Source organism: Lactuca saligna, chromosome 4 (genome assembly GCF_052625555.1).
Source record: "Lactuca saligna cultivar CGN05327 chromosome 4, ASM5262555v1, whole genome shotgun sequence".
In the NCBI taxonomy this organism is placed as follows: domain Eukaryota; kingdom Viridiplantae; phylum Streptophyta; class Magnoliopsida; order Asterales; family Asteraceae; genus Lactuca; species Lactuca saligna.
Genome location: NC_136420.1, coordinates 202,166,016 through 202,192,331, shown reverse-complemented (window position 1 = coordinate 202,192,331; position 26,316 = coordinate 202,166,016). Strand labels below are relative to the sequence as shown.

General features: G+C 35.8%; 1 long non-coding RNA gene and 1 pseudogene across 1 annotated transcript; one reads left to right on the top strand and one right to left on the bottom strand.

Annotated features, from left to right (window-relative positions):
* Positions 1 to 676: 676 nt before the first annotated feature.
* Positions 677 to 2,683, top strand: LOC145038998 (uncharacterized). Its single transcript, XR_013679675.1, has 3 exons — positions 677 to 1,227; positions 1,536 to 1,661; positions 2,368 to 2,683. It is a non-coding gene; the product is annotated as an uncharacterized LOC145038998 (long non-coding RNA).
* Positions 2,684 to 9,553: 6,870 nt separating this feature from the next.
* Positions 9,554 to 12,033, bottom strand: LOC145040443 (CENP-B homolog protein 2-like; annotated as a pseudogene).
* Between the last annotated feature and the right edge of the window lie 14,283 nt (positions 12,034 to 26,316).

Here is a 26,316-nt window from a genome sequence, read left to right as displayed (position 1 = left end):
TATCAAGGCTTTTTCCAATTACGCGTTAAAAATTTAGGGCTTTTATAATATTAACCATTTATATGTACGTAGGTTCAATGGGTTTTCAAGAAGAAATAATCGTATTGGGATATCGATGTTCTAATGGATGATGGAAGCGGTCGGATACATGTTTTGAATCAATACCACAAGTGGTAAAGAGAACCGATGTGATGGTTGAGTCACTTGTGAAGGATTTAGTCGTACGTTTTCTTGAAGAATAAGTTGGAGTTGTGATTAATGGAGAATGGGGATCAGTGGATGAATTGAGAAGGGTTGACGATACATTGGGGAAGAGTGTTTGAGTGCAGAATTCTAGAAAGTAAAGCGGATAAGGCACAACAGAATCAAGTCCTCTGAAACGATGGTTATGTCCATGGCATCCTTTCAAGAGAAAGGCGAAGTGGTGTAAAAAGAACCGACTTAAATTGACGTAAAAGGCGTGGCAATAATAGGGTTTTCATATATATATATATATATATATATATATATATATATATATATATATATATATATATATATATATATATATATATATATATATATATATATATATATACACTATCTTATTCAACATATTGTCTATTTCTTGAAATTTAAGATGTATACCTATTACAACATGGTACAATATTATTAAGCTTACAATCATACCGTGTAACTCATGCTATCTTTACCCTATCTTTATCCTAACCTTATTGACAAAACATCAAACCTACATTTCTTCTATCTTTCTCCTTACTCGCTTCAGTTTCCAATGGACCTTCGATACCACCACCCTCCTTCCATCGTTGCTGCAACCTATAGAAGGTCATCGAACATCCCTTCCCCCATTAACTGTCATGTACTCACTCAAATGCTCATCCTTATTCAACCTTACATATGTGGAAAACCTAGACCACAAAACATAGACATTGTCAATTGTCAAATCTACCTTCTCTAGTCGTTGTCAATTGCATCTGTTTTCATGTGCAAGTTAACAAGATTATATTTTGTAATGGTTGCAGACTTACAGTTTTACCAACGTCCATCACACAGGCAGCGTACCACCACAAATTTGCCGCCCTCATCACCCATGTTCTCTCTCTCTCTCTCTCTCTAACTTTGTTGTTGTCGATTTCAAGTTTCTTTTTAGTTTTTAATTTTTCAAGTTCCTCTACTTCATCTTCTTTTTGTATTTTTGACAATGCCTTCCTCTCATTCAAAGAATGTGTACGATACTCTGCTTCAACCTCTTAGTTCTCTTTCCTTTTCTATTAGTTTTCCTAACTATTTGTGTTTTATTTTCTTTCAATTTGTTTCTGTGTAAGAACATTTAGGAGATGATTCATCTACTCCAATTCTAAAGTTGAACACGATGATTAAAGAACCGGGTGATAATCAGAACATGTCTCCACACCCTGCAACTCTCCTTTTGTTGCCAAACGATTTCCTCTGTTTCCCCTCATATTCAAGTGTAAACCCTAACTCCATTGAATATAAAAATTCTTATTATTCTATTGTTTTGTTAATTTTTTCAGGGAGCAAATTGGGAATTCGATTTAGTAACTTAATTTCTTCATGGGAAAGAAAAGGAACCGGGGTGAGATTAACCCTGTTACATGTTGGATTTTATCACTCACATGCCTTTTTTCATGTTGTTTGAGGTATGGATTGTTCAAATTCTCCTGATGTTGGTTTTTTTCTTGGCTTATTGCTGTATTGGGATTTTTAATGTTATATACAAATAAAAAGTTTCTATTGTTATGTTTACATTAAGATTAGCTATTCGATCTACTGAATTGCAGGCAAATAAATAGAGATAATTATGTAAGATTTTATTGATTTGTTGAATGACGAAATTATAAAGGGGTCAAGACTATAAAGTGTTTGTTGACCATTTTCTCAAGTTTGTTTTTTGGATTTTATTGATTACTGTTTTCATATTCTAGTTTGATAAGTTCCTGAACCTTTTATTATATGTTGATGTAATTTATGTGTTGCTTTTATTTGATTGTTAGAGCCTCACACATATTTAAATGGGTGTACTACAATATGAATCATGCAATATCTTTGTCCATTTATGTTGTGTTTTGTCTTGATAGTTAGCCTCCTTTCATGTAACCTTCGTTCTTATGTTCAAACGCCTTGTATTGGTTCAACTTCTGGTTGGTCTTCTGTTTTTTGCTTTATATATTTTTTCTAAAAATATTATATATTTTCATTAGTTTTAACAAAATTTGGTTATCTCTCATGACTTTCAATAATTGTCCATATTTCTCATGACTATTAAATGTTGCACAATTTGTAGCTTAGAAAAAATTGTTATAGCATTCTACAAAATTTTCTAAGCTAAATGATTGGCAAATGTAGGTAAACGAAGAATCTGAAATGATGGACGATCTTGAACTTCATTATCTTGAGGATTACCCTCTTTAGGGAAAAAAACTCAATAAGAATTTGAATTGTTGGTTATGTTGATGAAATGGTGGTATGTATGCATTAAAGTGGCATTTGATTTGGACCTAATACTTAAGTGCGATTAAAAAAATCTTCACCAAAAAAGTTTATTGCAACTAGAGACCAACACCACGGAGTATTTGAGTTTTTCTTGTTTTGCTTTTCTTTGATATCCAAACCTTATAAAAAATTATTTTTTATTCTTTGTATTGGCCCTCAATATTCTTTATCAATCAGTTTTTAGCATTTTTCCAATATCCATGTTTTGTACAGGATCATGACATACATATTTTATATAATGTTGTGTAAAAATTGTTCAATTGCTTCACTTCACTACAGTTAGGTTTTAGTTGCAACATGGTTGGGTGTGTTTGGTTTTTAATTCCACTTGTGTGGTCTATGGTTATTAAGTTAGCGTCATAGGTTAACTATATAGATATGTAGATATGGCAAGTTTAAAGTCATCAAAGGGCAAATGGATAATTACTCCAATCGGTGAGTTAAAGCCATTGAACACAAATGCCCATGGAAGTGAACCTATTTGGAAGGTTATAACATACATATGATATGTATCAAGTTAATGGTTTTAGCACAAAAGATAAATATAGTCTATCATAAGTGGATTTATATATCATATTAGTTAAGCCCACACAAATGGTATGTGGTAAAAAAATAACATTTATATATTTACATTTTTATTTTTGATACACTTAGAAGGGATAAATGCATATTTATGCAATCATGTTTCATATTTTTGTAAATTTATTCAACCCTGGTAATATGGTGAATAGGCATTCGAATCATGGCTTATTAAAGAATCTAATTCAAAATTTCAAAGAAGAAAGTTAACATTTAAACTAGGGCTGTGCAAAAAACCGCACAAACCGCCCGCACCGCACCAAACCGCACCGCATAATGCGGTTTAGAATTTTGCGGTGCGGTTTGCGGTTCATCATTTAATCAAACCGCACTATGCGGTGTGGTTTGCGGTTTGTATTTATAAAACTGCGGTTCAAACCGTACCGCACCGCATGTTATATATATATATATACATACATATATATATATATATATATATATATATATATATATACTTTTTTTTCTTTTTTTTGTTATAACTTCAAATCACGATTTACAAATGACGTATATAAATATATTTCTTACAATAACCAAATATCTATAACGTAACATTAAATCACTATTAGATCAAGATCTCATGGTTTACAAAAATATATCAATTATAACGGCAATATAAAGCAATAACAATGATACTTACAAAACTATAGTAACATGAGTCACAATTTATTAAAAACGATTTAACTCGAAAATTGTATTTGTTTTTATAAAATGAAAGCAATCATTTTTTTTAACCCGGTCAGGTTTTTGATTTTTTGATAGATTTAATGTTAAACAACTCATCAAACCGCACAAACCGCAACTAAACCGCCCGCATCAAACCGCACCGCATCATGCGGTTTTGAACATCTGTGGTGCGGTTTGCGGTTTTGACTCGAAACCGTACCAAACCGCACCGCGCATACCCCTAATTTAAACAACTATCTAACATTATACAAAAATAATTATTTGTAAATTTATGATTAAGTTTGAAATTAGTTTGGATAGATAAATTTGATAAGTTTTATATTATTGCCCTTTTTTTGTTTTGTTTATTTTTACTTTAGTTTATAAAATATATGGTGGTGGTACCAACAACTAAGGAGATGATATGATAGTTTCGATGTAGTAAATTATTTGTGTAAAAAACTAATCGTCCCTAAAAATTATACACACCCGTCACTTGGTGCGGGTAAACGGCGTATATATATATATATATATATATATATATATATATATATATATATATATATATATATATATATATATATATATATATATATATTTACTATCTTATAAAAGAAATCTAACTATTTCTAAAAATAGATTGATTATAATAATAATATTTTTTTAAGACGTCCAAAAGATGAAACTGATAGTACAAGTGACCATTAATAAAATAATATTAAATTTTAACCACGTTTTGAATTCAAATATTTATCATCAAATCTCCTTATATTTCTCAGTAATTTGATATGGTTCCCTCAAATCCCGGATTTATTCAAAATTTGAACCCTTTTAGATATCCTTAAATTTAGCATGTTGATTCAAATATCCCTCCAATCGCATATACCTCTTTGTTCCGTCATCTGCTATAAAACCCACCGTCCAGGAACAAAAAATGACTTTATCTCCCAAATAACACCATAGTTTGATTATTTTGTCTTCGATATGTACTTTTTTTTGTAACATAACATTTTTGTAGAGGAATACGCCCCGCCGCTTTGCGCGGGTACACTGCTAGTATATATATATATATATATATATATATATATATATATATATATATATATATATATATATATATATATATATATATATATATATATATGGTGTGAACTCTGTTACATGGTTTAATTAGAAGTCATAGGCTCCATGTTAGTTATCAAGTCTATTTAGTTTTAGTTATATTTAATAAATATAAGAGCGCAAAAAGGTAAGTTTTTACAAAAGAGTGAACAAAAAAAACATAGTCGTGGAGAGTCAATGAAATAATGAGGAAAAGTAAATATAAAAATATAAGGACATAAGATTAAAGCTGAAAGTTTGAAAAATCAAAGTCGATTGATTTAAAAAAATAGGTATGAAGTTTTTTTTATTCAAATTTATTTTTCTTTTTATTTATGAAGTTTGCGACAGTGTCAAATATATCATGAAGCTAAGATCATCAATTATACCTACCACTAACCATTATAGCCATGGATGTCATCATTATCACACTCTATACCACTAACCATGAGATACCTACCATTAAACACATCACTCCATCTCATTTTTTTTAATTAAATTTAATTCAAAAATACATTCAAAACATATTTTTTAAATAATAGTTTTTGATTAAATTAAAATACCATGTTACATTAAAGAAACACAACAAAACAAATTTTATTTTAAACAAACATTATAGTAATTTAAAACACACAACAGAAGAAAAAAAAAAAAAAAAAAAACATAAAAATCCAACCACACACAACTTAAACTAGTTTTTAAACCTTATTATTTTTAATGACTGAATTTTAGACACTCCTTCAATTTTAGCGAAACTTTGACGTGTTTAAACAGTGTATTTTTGTATCTTCATATTGGTGAATAGCCACAACAAACGACTTCAAAAGTTATAAATTTCATCAAATTCAAGACATTTAACCATCATATCACGAAAATCCAAACATATTTCATCAAGACTATTACTTCGACAACCCATTAAATAATGAAAAATGTTTCCAACCTTTACCCAAAAATTAAGAGACATTATAGTATTTGGGTTTTCTAAAACCGCCACCCATGCTAGTGTTAAGTTCTAATCTTCATTTTCTGACTAATCATCTTTCTAGGAGCCATTGGATTTGAATTATCAAGCAAAACAAGTGTTTGATTGTGAATAAATGAAAGAGGAACCGTGTGAGTAAAATGAAAGAAAAATTATGATATTTATAAAAGATATTTAATTGTGTTTGAATGGTAATACACACAGACATGAATGGGCCATTACTCACAATCCACTTTAATTGGGCATTTAGAATCCTGATGGCCACCACGAATTACCATGAAATGGATGAACCACGACCGACCAGGATGGAGTGGATGGCCGTGGTCCGTTGCCATCTTAAGCACACACACGTTCGTGATTCGTATGGCCTAAGGAATTTTGAAAGGGTATATTTGGGGAAATATAAAAGTAAGAATTGTAGTATCAAATATTTATCATGATTGTTAGTATTTAAAGCTTTGAAAGTTATTAGGCTTAGAGCAAAAATGTTTTAGAACTTTATAAATGTTTATTTTTTACAACTTTATAATGTCATCGATAATGAGAGTTTAATGGAAGTTCAATAGAATAAATATGAATATAATATAAAGGAGAGATAATGTGGAGTTGAATCAGCATTCTAAGAATTGAATAAAATGTGTAGTGAAAAGTTGTGGGTTTTTTTAAGAATTTTAATTGAATATATATAATCTTTCTTCTAGTTGGCACTCTATTCAATTCTCCATGGTTTTAATGCATTGGGGATGACCTACGTATTTATAAATTAACAACACCTGTTTTTTACAACTTTATACAAACTAAAATATTAAAATGTCCATATGAAAACATTAAAATTAAAATTAAAATTAAAATAATTAATATTTAAGTACCTTGAAAAAGAAAGCCTATTGATTGGCTAAAATAAATGCATAGAAACAAAAATCACTAACCGCATGTTACACAACATCGATTCACCTTTTACCCATAGCAAACCGACACGTAAAAAACCGTCCGATGATTACGACAACCTTAACTCTCACCACGTGTCCAGTCAATCACTTCTGTGGTCCCCCTCCACCAAGATTTAGTATAGCCAGGGAGTTAACTCCAACTAGTCATACATCGCCACGTATAATTTTCTTTTTCAACAAATGATGTTGTAAATATAAAAACCTCCCATTAATAATATTTTAATAATGAGGAAAGTTGACAATGGGTTTGTAGACTTGCCTAGAATAGAACCTAGTTATTCTTTATATGATAACGTTTTACTCTTTTTATCAAAGCCAAATTACATATTTCTTTCCTACACACTTTGTTTTACGTTCATATATATATATATATATATATATATATATATATATATATATATATATATATATATATATATGCAAATTTCATGATGTTCATAATGTCGGTTCAATCCACTCAGTGGAGGTTTAATTTTAATTTTTTGAACGGCAATGATTTAATTAAGGGGAAGTGATTTGTACACAATAATTTTTTTTTCATACATAACAATTCATGCTTTAAAATGTTGTATTAACTCAATAATGCATAAATTGTTGTGTATGACAAAAAAATGTTGTGTACGAATATTGCGTGGGAGAATTTGGAATTGAGTTTTGAACCAAAAAAGCTACCAAGCAAATTTTTCCGATGAATTGTAGGAAATATCTCTATATACTTTATAAGAAATTCTTCTTATCAATTCCCTTGACCATTTTCCCAAAATAAACAATCCCTTTTCATTTTTGAAGAATCCTTGTAACTACCCATATCCTTCAATCCAAATGTAGTTTTTTTCAATGTTCTGTTGAAGGCTTTTGTAAGATTAATTTCTGTTAATGACATCTAAGCATACTAATACTACATATTGTTGTAAAGCTTATCGAGTTGGCCGACTACTCGGTTGAGTACTCCCTACTCGGCCTCTTACCGAGACGAGTTATAGAATCCTAGTACTTTCTGATTTACCATTTACTGAAGTGAGTATTGTTGTAAAACTCGGCCAACTCGGTGATTAATATGTACACTATATTTAACGATTTATTATTTAACAGACACACATGTGATTATATATATATATATATATATATATATATATATATATATATATATATATATATATATATATATATATATATATATATATCTTACATTTTCAGTAAGTATTCATGAAATGAGACAATTGTGTGTTTTTCACGTTTTGTGTATTAACATATATGTAATTATATATATATTTATATATATATATATATATATATATATATATATATATATATATATATATATTTCAATCAACTTATAATTATAACTTCTAATTTTAACATATATAATTTCTCTAAAAATATTTCTACATGAATTACCGAATCCGAGTACTCCCCTAGTACTCGTTACTCTACAGTCGGCTGAACAGGTACCGAGTAACGAGTTCTACAACCTTGATACTACATAAAGCCTTGAGCATGTTCATATTCGAAGTTGAAAACAGTTTTTGAAGATATTGTCTTTTGATGCATTCTTGAAAAGATATGCATTATTGTGAAGAAGTCATTTGGATTCATTAAAGGAAAGTCAACAGTAGTAAATTCACTGAATTATTCATCACCACAACCTTGTATATATAATTCTTCAATTTATTTTCAAAATTCACGTTCTTCGCAATACATAAAATTTCATTATCTTCTTGCCAGACCATACATCTTCATCTTTTCCAAGCATTATATGAAATCTTATTTTAAAGTTCTTCAAGATATCGTAGTTTTCTTTGTTGACCTTTAGGGGAAATTAAGGATACTTGAAGGTAAGGGGATTAAATAGAAAATCCAGTTGATTTGTGCTTGAGTTTTCCACTAAAAGGCTTTTGTTTAGCACTTTATCAATGAAATCTATATCATTGAATTCCACATCATGAATCATCTAAGCATTCAAAACTTTATTAACATCTTCCTGAATCTTTCGAACTTTTGTGCACCTATTTGCATCAACTCCTTGTTCGAAAGTGTTATTTCTTTTCCTTTGCCAAAATCAACTTTATTGATATTAGATTTTTTTAGCACTTCCAACAAATCTAATGATGTTTACCTTCTTAAGATTTATTGGTGAAATATCAACTTGAATTGGATTTGTTGAAAGTACAATTGTAGTTATTATTGTTGTTGAAGTATTAATTATAGTAGGTCGAAACACCATGGTAACAACAAGAGGTGTAACCATTAAAAAACCAAGTAGTGTAGTTATTTGAGAAGTATTTCTTGAAGCACTTCCGATCCAGGTGGTCTTGGAAGGTTTGTGTTAATCAGTAAAGGTTTAAATCTTATCCTTGTGAAAAAGGTTGTAAGGGAACTATTGGAGCATTCAAAGGGATCCAAGAAACTAGTTCAACAATCGACTCCAATTGACTCGGAAAAGAAGTATGAACCTTTTTAATAGTTCGAGTAACATAATCTTCCAAATATTTAGTAATTTGTTCCTTATTACATGAAGTAACTTTGAGTTCAAGAGCAGCAACCTTCGACTTTTACTCATTGAGATGTGCTTAAAGTTCATCTTTATGCTTTTGAAATCCCTCTTACTATTTGACATTAAAAGGCTCGAATATCTTCCAAAGTGTCATTACTAACTTGATCAAATCATTAACAAATATTTTCATTATAGAATTCATTTCACAAAATTCTTCAATTGTTATTGTTAGCAAGAACTTTAACTTTCTTATCCAAGATGTCCATACACTCACATTAAATTCACTAATGGCATCAATGAGATTTTCATGCATGTCCTTTTCCTTATTTCGTTTTCTAAATACTTTAAGTCTAAAGATTCCACATAAGTTAAACCTTTAAATTAAAATTATTGAAGAATGCATAAAAATTTAAACCTAAGTTTTCTTTTTTCTCTTTCAATAATGTCGAAATCGACTCCTGAGTAACTACTTCATCGGTAGGTTCATCAATATCATCAAAAGTTTTCTTCAATGTCACATCACAAACAAAATTGATAATCATATTTAGATTCTTGTATTATCGACCATACATTAAGGCATTTTCATCAATTTTATCATCTTAATTCTCAAAGTTTATTGGCACTAAAGCAAAGAGATCATCATCATCATCTCCTTACTCAAAATCAACCGCATCTATAATATTTTCCTCGAGTGTATTATTAGTAGATTGAGAAAAGAAAATGTTATCATTTAAAGTATTATCCAAAATGTTTTAAAACATTGGAGAATTAAATGGAACAATAGTAATAGGAACAAACAATGTTGGTAAAGGTGATTTTGACGGTGGAGACGGTGAAGGATTATTTTAAATAATCAGTTCATTACCAATGTTGACATTTGTGTCCACTTTAGATGTTCACAAGGATATCCACATTACCTATCTTCTCCTCATGAAATTAACAATAACAATGATTCGTGGTGGAATAGGAATTGTGGTTTGCGATGTGGAAATAAGAGGAATTGGGATATAGTAGAACCTCTATAATTTAATACTCGATAAATTAATATCATCAATAAAATTAATAATTTGTCCATTTCCAACTTGGGATCAGTACAAAATTGTACCTCAATAGCTAAAATAATAAAATAATAATTTTTTTAAATCCCAATGTAAATATATCTATCCCAGCGAAACTATAAATTAATAATTATTAAAATATTCCAAAATTCTAGAATTGTCTAGTAAAAATGAATCTATAATCACTTGTTTTTTTGTGAACTTCAAACCTATATTGAGTTCATCTTTGAATCTCTCAATTTCACTTAAGAGTTGAGGCACTTTATTCTCATATTGCAACAAAAAGTTGTGAAGAGTTGTCGCCGCTTGCAATGCTTCTTTCCGAGTGACCGGTTCCAAAGGTCCTGAATCATCACCAACTTCATCATCATCCGAAATTTGAACGATGTCTGTGATAATTTCTTTAATGCCTTGAACCTCGTAACATTTATTGTTTTCACATGGATAATCTAACAACCCTTTCACATCCATTTTGTGCCGATAATGCATTCCCGTAATCAAGTTCTCAAGCTTAGGAATGTCTTTTCCAGAATTTACATCGTTTAAATCATTTGGGCTGATTGGATTAGCCAAACAAATTTTACAACGATGAAAGCAATTTAATTTGGACTCTTGTTTCATATTTCTCCAATCCGAGATGGCCTAGTTGATGGCATCTAAAATATTAATCTTTTCTGGGGAAGCAATGTCCAATTCATAAGCTTCCAAAATCTTACGATAAAACCTTTTACGTTAGTACATTTTAAAGGCTCTAATTATCCCGTCATCACAGGGTTGAATTTTTGAAGTCATGTTTGGCGGTAGAAAAAAAACTCGATGTTTTGCAACCCTTGAATATTTTTTGAATGGCCTGGACAAGTATCCACTACCAAGAGATTTTTTTTCCGTGCATTTGATCATCTAGCTAACGAACATATTCTTCGAAAAGCAACCCTGTCATCCATGCTCATTTGTTGGTATGGTATTCACAATCTAGACTATTCATGTTGACATTCTTAAAACAATGTGGCTTTGCATACTTACCAATGATCTATAGAGGAATTTTTTTCCGAGCCATTCGCATTGCAACATATAACAATTCTAAATCTTTCCTTTTCTTATTTCCTACCTTCAAGTTGTTTTGTTACAAGTGAATGGTCAGCTTGTAACCTATAAAACAAACCAGTTTCATCCATATTAAAAACATCTTTCATTGGAAATTGATTAATTTTTCCCCTATAGACTCAAATTTATTCTCCATGTCATGTGTGTCGAATGAGTCACTTTCTCCGAATCGGCGATACGATTTGATACCATGCCTTAACTTGAATTTATCAAGCCAACCCTATGAAAGATTATGCTCAGAAGAATCATGTGCATACAAAAGCTTCAATGTCTCAACCAGATTCTCTATGGTTAACTCTCCTGTTATATTGACACGCTGATGTTGGAGAAACCATTCATAAACAACTTTCTCCATGTCCGGATACTTGGCTGCTTTGTGATGCTTGGAAGATCCATCTTTTTCAAAGTTAGCCGATAGGAACTCTGCTATCTCTTAAGAGTGTTTGATATTTTTCCTTGACTAATTTTCAAGTCGAAAGTGTAGTCAACCCGCTTCACCAAATCTTGTTGAGTGCATCATTAGTGATCTCTCGGATACTCACATAATAGTTTTCATTGTTGATTGGTCATCATTGATTTTTTAACACCTTTTAGTTTATAAGCCATAATTGATGTGATTTTAAAATTTATCATTAGACATTTTATAGTGATCAATCTAGATCTATGTACATTAAACTTGACAAGTTCATTAATGTGTAAATGTAAATGAGAATTTTGAAGGTCCTTGTTTCTGTTTTATTTAAAGAGGTAAAGTGAAAGGACATGAAAATTTTAAAGGTCGATGCATTAATTTGAGAGTTTCACACGAATATAAGCCAACTCTTTAAATTAATAATTTATTAATTTATCAGTATAATAATATCTTGCTAAATTAATAAACTATACTAGTCCCAACATTACTATTTATAGAGATTTTACATTATATGTATGAAAAGGTGGCGTAACATAATAATTAGTTGTTTGTGAACTTAACACTATTCTATCCATTGGATCTTTGGGAGTGTGATTAGTTGAGGCATATATAGGAGTTTCTTCAGTAACCATAAGAGGTACTTTGGTTGTTGGATCAGATGTTGTTTGTGGTGGAGGTTTCTTATGGTTTTCAAGAACAGAATTTAAGGTTGTTCTTTGTGATTCAATTCAGTTCTTTCATCATCATCATTTTCATGAACAATTGTATCATGATCAGATACCACATGCCTACACTTTTGAACTAGTTTACCTCTGGCTTCTGATGATTCATGGATTCAATCAAGTAATCAATTCAGAAAGTAAATGAACACAAGGAGTAAATAAATTTTGTTTAAGCTTAATTAATTTTGTAGGTAGTCTCATATACAAGTTTGAAATGTGAGAACTGGCGTACCTAATACCTAATACTACAACACTATATATAGACGTCAATGCTATCAAAATGTTTACTTTTTTCTCATAGACCTGATGAATCCAAGAAGGATTCTTCGAACTTCAAGATACGATTTAAGAATTGTTTGTATCTCTTTCTTATCGTCTTGATAATTTATTGAACATTCTCCATTCTCACTAAAAAATTATTGATTTGTTGAGATGAGAATTTCTCCTTCAAGCAAGTATAAAACATTTTCTTCTTTTGAACCTTGTTCTCTTTCTTCCCAAAGAAAACAATCCCCTTTAATTTTAGTAACACTTCATCATCTTCACACTTCTCAATTCCTTTCATTTATGTTCTCGGTTTTCCAACTGTCTTCTTGAACTCTTTGGCAAACTTGAAGTCAGTTAAAGCTATCTGAGTATAGTAGAAGATTCAGAATTCCTTGACATCTGAGAAAGTTGTATTATATACAACAGTGTTTGGAGTTTATTTGTCATTCAGGTTTGACATGATTTAAACTGGCATTAGAAAATCGTGTGGATTCATAAGAGGAAAATTTGTAATTTTGAATTTATAACTCAACTGATCACCTTAATCCACCTTGTATCAGATATTCTGAAAGGCATCCTTGAACTTCATATCCTTTGTTATTTGAAAAATATTATTTATCTTCTTTGAAGACCAAACCTTATCATGCTCTTGAGCAAGGCTTGCATGAAATCTAATCTTCATGCTCTTGTGATTAGGTGATTCAACGAAGTTATATGGAAGGTTGAAATGATGAAACTTAAACATCAAATAACACATTGGTAAATTAACTTGAGTCACTATTGTATTCTCAATTGAGTAGCTAACTTTGGGATCCTTCTCAAAATCTTGGACATCACTAATTGCATGATCTTCGATAGTTTCAAAATCCCAAAACTTATTCACGTATTCTTTCTTATGAGCCTTAACACCTTTACTTTGTCTTTTTAAAAAAATACTTGATGTTTGTCTCACTCTCTCTATATGATCTTCTTCTTTCTTTTTCAATTCTTCATTTGAAATCATCTTTCCTTTTCCTCTTTCTTAACTAAATTGAACAACCTGCTTTTGTGATTGTTGCTACTTTACAATACCTTTTGTAACCCGAAGTGCACTGGACTCAAAATCAATATTATTATGGATAGGACAAGTGAAGATGATACAAATCCCAATCCATATCCTAACCCTGACCAATCACCATTTTCAACCCTTGTGACACAATTTGCAGAGAAAATTATGGAACACTTGTCGGCAACCTCTTGAGAACATCAATGATCATAGCCATTAGAATTTTGAAATTGCTTTGAAATGAAGCAAGTGCAGTTGTAACTTGATCATGATTCACAGTTTGAATCTTTTTCTCCGTCGTATCTGAAGTCAACTTAATATCCTCAAAATCCTATGAGTTGGTTGCATCTATCTTTGATAATTGGTCAGAATAATCCTTGTTAAAATACCTCACATCTTCGATAGTAGTTTTGACGTCGAGAATGAGTTGATCAACAAAATACTTAAGCTTTCTATTCTCTTCACATAAGACTTGACATCTTGAAACATATTCTCAACATTAGATATAACTTTGTCTTGGTTGTCTTTAAATGATCAGCCTACAACTGCAACATTCTAGTCAACAATACTCCATACTTTTTCTTCAAAATGTCTTGACCATCAGTCAACTTCTTCGAGAACCTATTTATGGCAGTAACAACCTCATCACGAGGATCAAAAGGACCATTTTGAACATTGTTATTCACTTATCCCTCGTGAACTGCAAATATCCTCTCAAGGTATTCTTGGGTAATTGGAGCAAAAATGGGGGATTATACAGATGAAGATCTAGATAAAAAATGTAATAACATATTCAACTTGTTACTAAGAATTTTATATTGATATCCAGACATGATTGCATCATCAGGCATGTCTTTGGCTTCTTTATTGAAGGAAACGGGGGCCAAAATAAAAATCATCTATAGTTTAATCCATATCACCAAATTTAAGAACTTCATCTTCTAAAGGTTGGGTGGATTGAGAATAGAATTTGAATCCTCCAAATTTTTAGATTGAAGAATAACAAAAAAAGTAGGTGAAGTAAGAGTGGTAGAAACTGGTTGTGGTGGAGTAGTTTTTGCTATTAGGTTTATAATCAAAGTAGGTTGGAACATAGAAGGTGGAGGTAATGGAATAGACACTTGAGATGTCGAAGGTACAAGAAATTTGACTGGAATGGTATGAGCAGATTTCGAAGAAGGTGGTGAAGGAATTTGGACATTATACTCACCAAAATTTATGTGTGCATTCACATTAGATGTGTTAGCATTGACATCCAGAGGACTCTTATCCTCTCTATGAGATTTAGAAGAGGTCCTCCTTGGTCATAACTTAGGTATAAAAGTCGAACCAAGAGCTTTGCTCATCTCATGAGCTTTTTCTGTATTATGCTCAGGAAAATCATGTTGAATAGGAGAGGATTACAAGTCATCATCAGTCTCCACATCATCCCAATCGTCATCCTGAGATTCCACCTTTTGTACCATCTTTCATTTTTTCCTTTCACCTCCATTCCTTTTCTTTTTAACTTTTATTAGAAACTTGCTACTTCTTTCTAGAAGATTCCAAAACAGGTTCTCTAATCTCAACACCCTTCAAATGCTTCTTTGATGCTACTTTTTCCTTAATCGCTTTTTTGCTTCAATATTGCAACTACTGAATTATCAATAAAAGATCGAACAAGTGATGGTATAATCATCTTCTCTTTAAAGGCCAACAAAAATATTTTGTCCTTTGGATTTCTTAAGAGCATTGACTACAAAATTTGACCAACAAAAGGAAACTCTAAACCTTGATCAAGAACTATCTTTAGAACATGTAACCTCGAAATAGAGACTTGAACCACATCCTCAGGAATAACAATTCTTGCTTGCTCATAGGCTTCTACAAAAATGAACATCCATAATTGAACACTTGAAATTTTAAAAGCTTTCTACAAATTATTTAGATGTGTAACAAACTCCTCCTATAGAATCTATGCAAATCAACTTGCTCATGATGAGAGATACCATAGAGAGTCTGAATTAACCCTTGCTTGGCTTTGTCAAGATAAGAGTTATGACCTATTAAGCAATGTACCACCATAGAAACTAGAAAACTCCAGCTAAATGGTAAATTAGACTTCTTAAACTTACGGACCATGGTCACGTAAAGTGTATGACCGATATTATTAAGAATTGCACTGATCTTCTCCGTAGTTAAAATAATTGGCTCTTGTGTGAGATCGAGATGTAATAACCAAGCAAAATTTGATTCATCATATTCCTCTGCCCTTTTGAAATTACTTCAAAGGAAACCACATATTTCTTCAGATTATAAGTAGATGATGAATAAACAATAACTAACCATTTCATTGGAACTAGTTGTACTGTAGTTCGGGCATAGTTCAAAATAGAATCAAATAAACATCACACCATCATCTGTAACCCTAAAGCATATTTTTATAGATTTGTAATCATGAGAAAATTAATAATTGAATCTTTAGATGTGGAATGGAAGATTCCTTATCAAGTGTAGGAAAGCTTGCCGACAGCAGACATGATTGAATGTTAGAAGAAACCTAGGAGGATCGAAGAACAAAGAAAAAAAATTCTTTAGAAAGATTTTGAGAGCATAAGTACAACTAAGGATGGATCATTTAATGAGTGACTCAACGAGTCGGCATAGGGACTAAACGAGTAGGATCTGGAAGAGGAAACCCTAAATTTCAGTGTTTTTGCACCCTATATATTGGACCATTAGCACCTCCCACTGTCCTCTATCACCCCTTGAAATCCAGAAACCCTAATTTCCGTGAGTGTGAGCTTAGTGAGTTTTTTGGAACTTTGGGAAGTGATTTTTGTGAAGGAAACTTGTAGATCAAGAGGTTAGCATCAAGGATTTCGTGTGGATCCAAAGTCTACTTCAGCTTGGGCACGTTTTGGAAGTAACAAGCTCTTACCTTGACCTCTTTTCTTCTAGAATCTTTCATATGTAAAGATTAGGGCTTTCTTTAGCTATTCATGAAGGGATTATGGTACGGGAGCTAGATCTATAGTTGAAACTTTAGATCTGAACCTCTTTTGAGCCCTAAGTTCATAAAGTTCTTAATAGGGTCATGAAGGAACCCTTGTTTATGAGTAAAGTCCAATTTCAAGCTTAGATGTGGAATTTTAGTCATGCAAATATGTAAAGGTAGCAACGTTACGTTGCTAATGCACTCTAGGGACCTATATCTATTGATTGGAACAAAAGGGTAGTTCAGAATTACGTGATCATGAGAGTATGCGTATGGACTCGGCAAGTCTGCCGGTTAGTCGGGTAGGGTTTTGTCCAAATTAGTCCCGTATGGACTTAGCGAGGTCTGGGAGATGACCTGACGACTCAGTTTGGATTCCAAGCACTGGGTCACGTATCGACTCGGCGAGTCTGCTAGAGACTCAGTGAGTCGAGTCGAGAAACTCTGGAATCAGGAGGGAGTCGAGGTAGAGAGAGTTATATTCATCAAGTAGGTCAACATGTATTTTTGAACATTGACCGGTGACTTGACTTGACTGTGGGATGTCGTGTACCTCCCAAGGGCATTTTGGTAATTTGAGTGATTTTTGAGTGGACCACTTACGGGTACAGGCGAGGTGGTTGGAGCTATATCTGGAGGTGTGGACAGTATCATTCCGAGCTACTAGCAAGGTGAGTTATCCTCACTATATCAATAGGGTCTAAGGCAGCAAGGTTGACCCTTTTAGTTGTTGTCTTGGTTGTAGTATGCTGGATGTGGTTATGATCTGTTAGAATTGTATCAGGATAGACAGTATGTTGTTATGTTCTTATGATCTGTTAGGATTGGTATGTTAATGACCTGGTTAGGTCGGTGCTCTGGTTATGAGAGATTTATATGATCGATGATCTGTGAGATAGTTATATCTGATATCTGTATATGACAGTATATATGTTAGTTATGTGCACATGGTTATTTGCTTGATGTTTGGGTTGAGGCGGTCATGCTTTGTGCTGAAGGCCAACATACCCTGTGAGCGGTCTGGATAGACTATAGGCTTGTATGGCGGTCCAGTCATACCAAAGGCTCAGGATAGATCCAGATAGACTGTAGGGCCTACAGAGCGGTCGAGTCAGGCCGAAGGCCCACTATGCATGTTGTTGATTATCTGTTATTATATGGTATTATCGGTGTGGTATTGGTATTTTAGGGGTAGCTCACTAAGCTCTCGGGCGTACAATTCTAGTTTATTGTTTCAGGTACTTCCAAAGATCATGGCAAGACGAATGCTTGACCGTACCGCTCCTCACCCATATGATTATATTTTCGGGACACTCTGATGAATAATATTTTGGAAACATTTTGTAAAACACTATTTGGTTTCATGATTGAAAAAGTTTAAATTTGGCTTAAAATTTTTGGATGTTACAAGTTGGTATCAGAGCCTTGGTTTGAGTGAATTGGAGCAACACTCGTGTGAATCCATTCTCAAATCAAGGAAATTTTTAGAAAATTTTAAAGTGGTTTTCAAAATAAGGGATGGAGGATACGGAGTGTACGATCAGCCGAAGCCAGTAAGTAGACCCCAAAATACCATATAGTTATTTGATATTATGATCTGTTAGAACAACATGCTAGTGCTAGGCTAGGGATCTTCAGAAATTACATGATAAACTTGCCTGATTATATGATGCCTACTAGCCTAGGGTTTCTTTTATATGAAATTGACATCATTATTGTAGTTGTTTAGTGTATGCATCGCAGTTGTGCATAATCAAGATCTTATAGCCCTGTGAATGTTTGATTCGTCCTTAGGGTAGGATAGGATATTGGAAATTCTATCGAGTCCAGCGTTATGTGTGGCTAGCATGCACTAATGATGCAGGGTTGGTGGAAGTTTCATGGATGTATGGGTCGTGAGAAGTTGTGAGACCAGTTATGGGATAGTTTCACATTCCTCTAGGAGTGAGGGTTGATTGTTTGTTATGCTGATTGTTAGGGCGTTGTGGTGATACTTGAGAAAAATATGGGTAGGTGTGGAAGGTAGTATGGGCCCATAATACTAAAAGCACGGGATCCATACGCGTAGCAAGAAAGTGACAACCCCTAGTGCTTGTGGTCTCCCGATATTATGTTGTTTATCTGACGTCTTGGGTATATTTTTAGTATGGTGATAACGAGATGCTTTACGACTGGATCAGGATTCGGATCAGGGGGCGGAGGCCCAGATGTGCCCATAGCACCTGAGCCCGTGGTGCAGATAGGGACAGAGGAGTTGGATGCCAGGATTCTGGAGATCCTGCATGATGAGATTGCTGCTGCGTTTCGAGCGCAACTACCAGAGATGTTTTGGTCCATCAAGACCACTATGGTTGAGTACTTTGATAAGCGTTATGCAGCCTTAGCAGAGATGGCTGCCGCTGCAGCCACATCGGCTGTAACAGCGGTAGGGGGTGGAGGAGGAGCCAGTCGGGCTTTCCAGTACCAGGACTTCGATAACACGAAGCCCCCAGCGTTTGATGGTACACAGGATGCGATCAGGGTTATGAGGTGGTTATCTGACATGGAGGGTTGTTTCTTCATGTGCTCGTGTCCTATTGACCAGAAGGTCAGGTGTGTCCTGAACCTGCTAAGGCTTGGGGCCAAGGACTGGTAGAGACTGACGACTGGGTCGTAGACCGGTGATTAGAGAGCTGCTATTTCTTGGGAGCAGTTCAGGGATATGCTCCGCACCCACTACGTTTCACGCGAGGAGCGGGAGCGGCTTGCTCAAGAGTTTTTGACATTGGGCAGGATGGAGAGTCAGTGATGGAGATCACCAGCATGTTTACAGAGAGAGCTATGTTATGCTCGGAGTTTGCTTCCGAGCAATCGTAGATGAACCGTTAGCTGAGTATGCTCAAGACCGATATCCGTCCGTTTTTTGCTATGCAACGTTGTGATACTCTTCTGAATCTTTAGGAAGCCGCAAGGCAGCGTGAGTTGGAGATAAAGGTGCAGTTGAAGGAGCAGCATCAGGTTCCATCATAGTCTCAGCTGGCACCTAAGCGGTCTAAGACCGTTGATACTAGGACCGGAGGTCAGTAGAGCCGCACTTGTGGAAAGTGTGGCAGGGGTTATTCTGGAGTTTCTTGAGTAGGTGGTGGGTGCCATAAATGTGGCAAGGAGGGGCACTATTCCAAAGATTGTTGCCAGTCCGCCCCTCCGGCAGATATGAGGATATGTTATCACTGTCATTAGGTTGGTCATGTGAAGACCAAGTGTTTGCAGCTCACCGCCAAGCCGGCGCAGGTTCCCTCAACAACTAAGTTGAGGATTGCGGATGGGAGGCCAGTCAAGACGGAGCCTCCGAAGGATCAGGGGCGTGCCTTCCAGCTCACAGCCGAGTAGGCTAGGGCAGCACCGGATGTGGTTGCTGGTATGTTTCTATTCTCTGTTTTAGTTATCATATATGTGTTATGCTAATATGTTGTACCTATGTTTAGGTAAGTTTTTAGTAAACTCATTGCCTGCATTGGTTTTATTTTACTCGGAGGTAAGTCAGTCGTTTGTATCTCAGACTTTCAGTAGGGGGTTCAGTGTGCCAGTTGATGAGCTTGAGTGTCCATTGCGAGTTTCTATCACCAACAAACACGAGGTTTCTTTTTCTTCGGTCTACCGAGGATGAGAGTTGGAGATTTTCGGGGTATCCTTCCCGATAGACTTGATTCCTATTCCCATGGGGGAAGTATGTGTGATTGTGAGGATAGATTGGCTCAGTAGATTTGGCGCCATGATCAATTGTGAGGGACAGTGAGTGGTAGTTCGAACCCCAAGAGGGGGAGAACTGGTGGTATACGGTGAGGGCACCCGGGTAGGATCAAGGTTTTGTTTGGAAGCCAGGGCTTCGCAGTATATTCCGCATGGGTGTTTCGGTTATTTAGCGTGTGCGGTGGATACACTGGCCAAGGATCAGACTTCAGTTATAGAGGTAACGGTGGTTAGAGAGTTTGCTGACGTGTTTCCGGAGGAGTTACCTGGAATGCCTTCGGAGAGGTAGGTGGAGTTCAGGATTGATCTAGTGTCGAGTGCGGCCCCTATCGCTAAGGCGTCGTACCGTTTGGCACCGCTAAAGATGCAGGAGTTGTCATCTCAGTTGTAGGAGCTGTTGGGTAAGCAGTTTATTCGTCTGAGTAGTTCTCCATGGGGAGCACCGATCCTTTTTGTCAGGAAGAAGGATGGTTCGCACTGGATGTGCATTGATTATAAGGAGTTGAACAAGTTAACAATGGAAAACCATTATCCACTCCTGAGGATAGATGATCTTTTCGATCAGTTGTAGGGTGCATCTTGGTTTTCCAAGATCGATTTGAGATCCGGATATTACCAGGATAGGGTGATAGGGGAATACGTGGAGAAGACCGTGTTTTGGACTCGTTATGGTCATTACAAGTTCGTGGTGATGTCGTTTGGGCTCACTTACGCGCTGGCAGTGTTCATGGATTTGATGAATCGGTTCTGTAGACTGATGCTTAATCGCTCGGTCATTGTGTTCATAGAATACATCTTGGTGTATTCCAAGACCCAAGAGCAGTACGAGGAGCACCTTAGGGAACTATTGGGAGTTTTGAGGTGAGAATGGCTTTATACCAAGTTCTAGAAGTGTGAGTTTTAGTTGCGAGAGGTACAGTTTCTGGGGCACCTCATTAACCAGGAGGGGATTTTGGTCGATCCGGCCAAAGTTGAGGTGGTTATGCAGTGGGAGATTCCGAAATCTCCCTCAGATATCAGAAGCTTCTTGGGATTAGCAGGGTACTACCAGAGATTCATTCGAGATTTCTCCAAGATTGAAGTACCCCTCACTCGTCTAACGAGGAAGGGGGTGGACTTCCGGTGGGGCCCTGAGCAGCAGAGGGCCTTTGAGACCATCCGACAGTGTTTATGCGAGGCACCAATGTTTACACTCCCTGAGGGAGTTGAGGATTTTGTTGTATTCTGTGATGCATCCATCACAGGTTTGGGAGCAGACCTCATGTAGAAAGGACGAGTGATAGCCTATACATCGCGACAGCTGAAGCCGCATGAGACGAGATACCCTACACACGATCTGGAGTTAGAAGCGGTGGTTTTCGCTCTCAAGATTTGGAGGCATTACCTATATGGGGTCTGTTATACCATATACATGGATCACAAGAGTTTGAGGTACATCATGGATCAGCCGAACCTGAATATGAGGCAACACTGGTGGTTAGATGTAGTCAAGGACTACGACTACGAGATCTTTTACGAATGTGGTTACGGACGTTTTGAGACGCAAGTCAGCTGGGTATTCTACCCCAGCAAGGTGCATGAGGATAGCGGTGGATTCCCCGCTTGTGAGCTTGATTAGAGATGCCCAGGTTAAGGGCACGCTGCCAGAGAACTGGAAGTTGGAAAGGATAAATGGCGAGAGCGCCCGATTTGTTTAGGATAGTTGTGGATTATTAACCCGATACGGTCGGGTTTGGGTTCCGGTGTATGGTGGGATCATGTAGAAAGTGATGGTGGAGGCTCATAAGTCTCATTTTTCTAAACACCCGGGGGCCACCAAAATGTACCATGATCTAAGTTTGAGTTACTGGTGGCCATGTATGAAGCGATAAATCGCTTGGTATGTCGAAAGGTGTTTGACCTGTAGGATGGTCAAGGCCGAGCATCAGAGGTCGCATGTTAAGTTGCAGCCTCTAGAAATTCCCATGTGGAAATGGGAGCAAATCACGATTGACTTCATTACGAAGCTACCAAGGACGGAGAAGGGGGTCGATGCTATATGGGTCATCGTGGATCGGTTGACCAAGACTGCTGAATTCTTCGCTATTCGGGAGAGTTCATCGGCCGAGAATTTGGACAACATGTATGTCCGCGAGATTGTCTCTCGCCATGGAGTTCCGGTCTCCATCATTTCCGATCGGGATGTCAGTTTTACATCATGTTTCTAGCAGAAGTTCCATGAGGAACTGGGTACACGACTGTACTTTAGTACATATTTTCATCCTCAGACCGATGGGCAGAGTGAGCGGACTATTCATACCCTCGAGGATATGTTGAGGGCGTGTGCTATTGACTTTAGAGGGAGTTGGTATTCCCATCTACCTCTTGCAGAGTTTTCTTACAACAACAACTATCATTCCAGTATTGGCACCCTGACTTTTGAGCTGTTGTATGGTCGGAAATGTAGAACCCCGATCTGTTGGGGTGAGGTTGGACACAGAGTGATGGGTCAGATGGAGGTAGTTTTGCAGACGACCGAAAAGATTCAATAGATCAGACAGCGGCTTCAAACCGCCCAGAGTCGACAAAAGAGCTATGCTGATAGACGATGATTGGATTTGGAGTTTCATGTTGATGACATGGTACTCTTGAAGGTCTCACCCTAGAAGGGCGTGATTCACTTCAGAAAAAGGGGAAAGTTGGATCACCACTATATTGGGTCGTTCAGGGTCATCACCAGGATTGGTAAAGTGGCATATAGGCTGGAGTTACCGGAGGAGCTCAGCCAGATTCATAACACCTTTCATGTTTCGCAATTGCGAAAGTGCATTATGGACCAGAAGGCAGTGGTGCCACTCGATGACATTCAGGTTGGTGAGCGCCTGGATTATATTGAGAGGCTGGTTGCCGTTTTGGAAAGGAAAGTGAAAGTACTGCATAACAAGGAGGTTCCGTTGGTGAATATACAATGGGAGCATCGGAGGGGATCCGAGTGGACATGGGAGTTGGAGGCTGAGATGCGGGAGCATTACCTGGAGTTATTCACATGCAATAGACTTCGAGGACGAAATCTAAGTTAAGTGGGCGAGAATTGTAACATCCCAACTATCAGGTATCATTATTATTCCATTTAGATTTCATGTTTTAAGGTCTACTGGATGAGTTGACGATGTGGGTCGTCGAGTAGCAGCGGTTCAGGACGTATCATTTAATGAGTGACTCGGCGAGTAGGCATAGGGACTTGACGAGTAGGAGCTGGCAGAGGAAATCCTAAATTTTAGGGTTTTTGCACCCTGTATATTGGACCATTAGCGCCTCCCACTATCCTCTATCACTCCTTGAGAGCCATAAACCCTAATTTCCATGAGTGTGAGCTTGGAGAGTGTTTTGTAGCTTTGGGAGTGATTTTTGTGAAGGAAACGTGTAGATCAAGAGGCTAGCATCAAGGATTTTGTGTGGATCTAGAGTCCACTTCATATTGGGCACGTTTTGGAGGTAACAAGATGTTGCCTTGACCTCTTTTCTCCTAGAATCATTCGTATGTGAAGATTAGTGCTTTCTTTAGCTATTCATGAAGGGATTATAGTATGGGAGCTAGATCTGAAGTTGAAACTTCAGATCTGAACCTCTTTTGAGCCTTAAGTTCATAAAGTTCTTAAAAGGGTCATGAAGGAACCCTTTTTTATGAGTAAAGTCCCATTTCAAGTTTAGATGTGGAATTTGAGTCATGTAAATACGTAAAGGTAGCAACTTTACGTTGCTAATGCACTCTAGGGACCTAGATCTACTGATTGGAACAAAAGGGTAGTTCAGAATCGTGTGATCATGAGAGTATGCGTATGGACTCGTCGAGTTTAGGAGATGACCCGGCGAGTCGGGTAGGTTTTTGTCCAAATTAGTCCCGTATGGACTCGACGAGGTCTGGGAGATGACCCGGCGAGTCAGTTTAGATTCCAAGCATTGGGTCGCGTATCGACTCGACGAGTCTACTAAAGACTCGGCGAGTTGAGTCATTCTAGAATCAGGAGGGACTCGAGGCAGAGAAAGTTATATTCAGTAAATAGGTCAACATGGACTGTTGACCATTGACCTGTGACTTGACTTGGCTGTGGGATGTCTTGAACCTCCCAGTGGCATTTTGTAATTTGAGTGAGTATTAAGTGGACCACTTATGGGTACAGGCGAGGTGGTTGGAGCTATATATGGAGGTGTGGACAATATCATTCCGAGCTACTAGTAAGGTGAGTTATCCTCACTATATCAATAGGGTGTAAGGCACCAAGGCCGACCCTTTTAGTTGTTATCTTGTTTGTAGTATGTTGCATGTGGTTATGATATGTTAGTAGGTCGGTGCTCTGGTTATGAGAGATTGATATGATCGATGATCTGTAAGATAGTTATATCTGATATCTGTATATGCCAGTATATGTTAGTTATGTGCAAATGGTTATTTGCTTGATGTTTGGGTTGAGGCGGTCCTGCTTTATACTGAAGGCCAATATATCCTACGAGCGGCCTGGATAGACTCTAGGCCCGTATGGTGGTCCAGTCATACCGAAGGCTCATGATAGATCCAAATAGATTGTAGGCCCTGCAGGGCAGTCCAGTCAGGCCGAAGGCCCAATATGCATGTTGTTGATTATCTGTTATTGATATAGTATTATCGATGTGGTATTGGTATTTTGGGGGTAGCTCACTAAGCTCCCGGGCTTACAGTTCCAGTTTATTGTTTTAGGTATTTCCGGAGATCATGGCAAGGCGAAGGCTTGACCGTACCGCTCCTTATCCATATGATTATATTTCTTGGATACTCTGATGAATAATATTTTGGAAGCATTGTGTAAAACCTTATTTGGTTTCATGGTTGAAAAGGTTTAAATTTGGCTTATAATTTTTGAATGTTACATCTTATGATATCGATGGATTGGTAGATAGGCTCTTAATGTGTCGAAAACGGAGTATGTGTGAATGAGATGCTCAAAGTTGAGTATTTGAAAATTAAGTTGGAAAATAAAGTGGATATGTGAATAAGTCACACTTAGGAAGAATGAGCAAACTCTAAGTAGGTTTATAAGCATATATGTGCAATAGGTTTATTAGTTTTTAAGTATCGTTTTACTTAAATATCTGTACAAATGTACAGGGCCCCCGGGGGGGGGGGGGGGGGTACCACGTATGGACATGAATGCAACTTTGAAATTCCGGCTTACACAAACCAAGTTTTTGCAGAACTTTATAATAGTTTTGGTCTCTCTTATTGTTTTTTGTAACTGAGGCATTAAATGTGAGTTAATGCGCAATTAATTCATTTAATTCCTAATTATTGAATACAATCACAAATCATACCATTTTTTCTTGAATCTCATGCATTTGAAACCCTCTTTTTTAACTTCCTTTCACCACATTCATTTGAAACTCCCATAATTTTTCAATTTCTTTACAATAATATTATAAATAAGTTAAATAATGTTCTATAAACAAGAAAGGGTGTTTTATTACAATGTCTCCATCCCACATCGATGGTGAGAGTAAACAAGAGAATGTTTCCTCTTCTATAAATAGGAAAGGTTGTGAAATGTTTCAAAGGGACCAAACCATGAGAACTTCCTCATGCCTACCTTTGAAAGATTTTGAAGATATTATTTGGTGAGATTGTCTATATTGGCAAGTATCTAGTTAAATGTTAGAATTCCAAAAATGGTTTTGAACAAATTTTTTTTTTCAGGTTTAAACCGTGTTT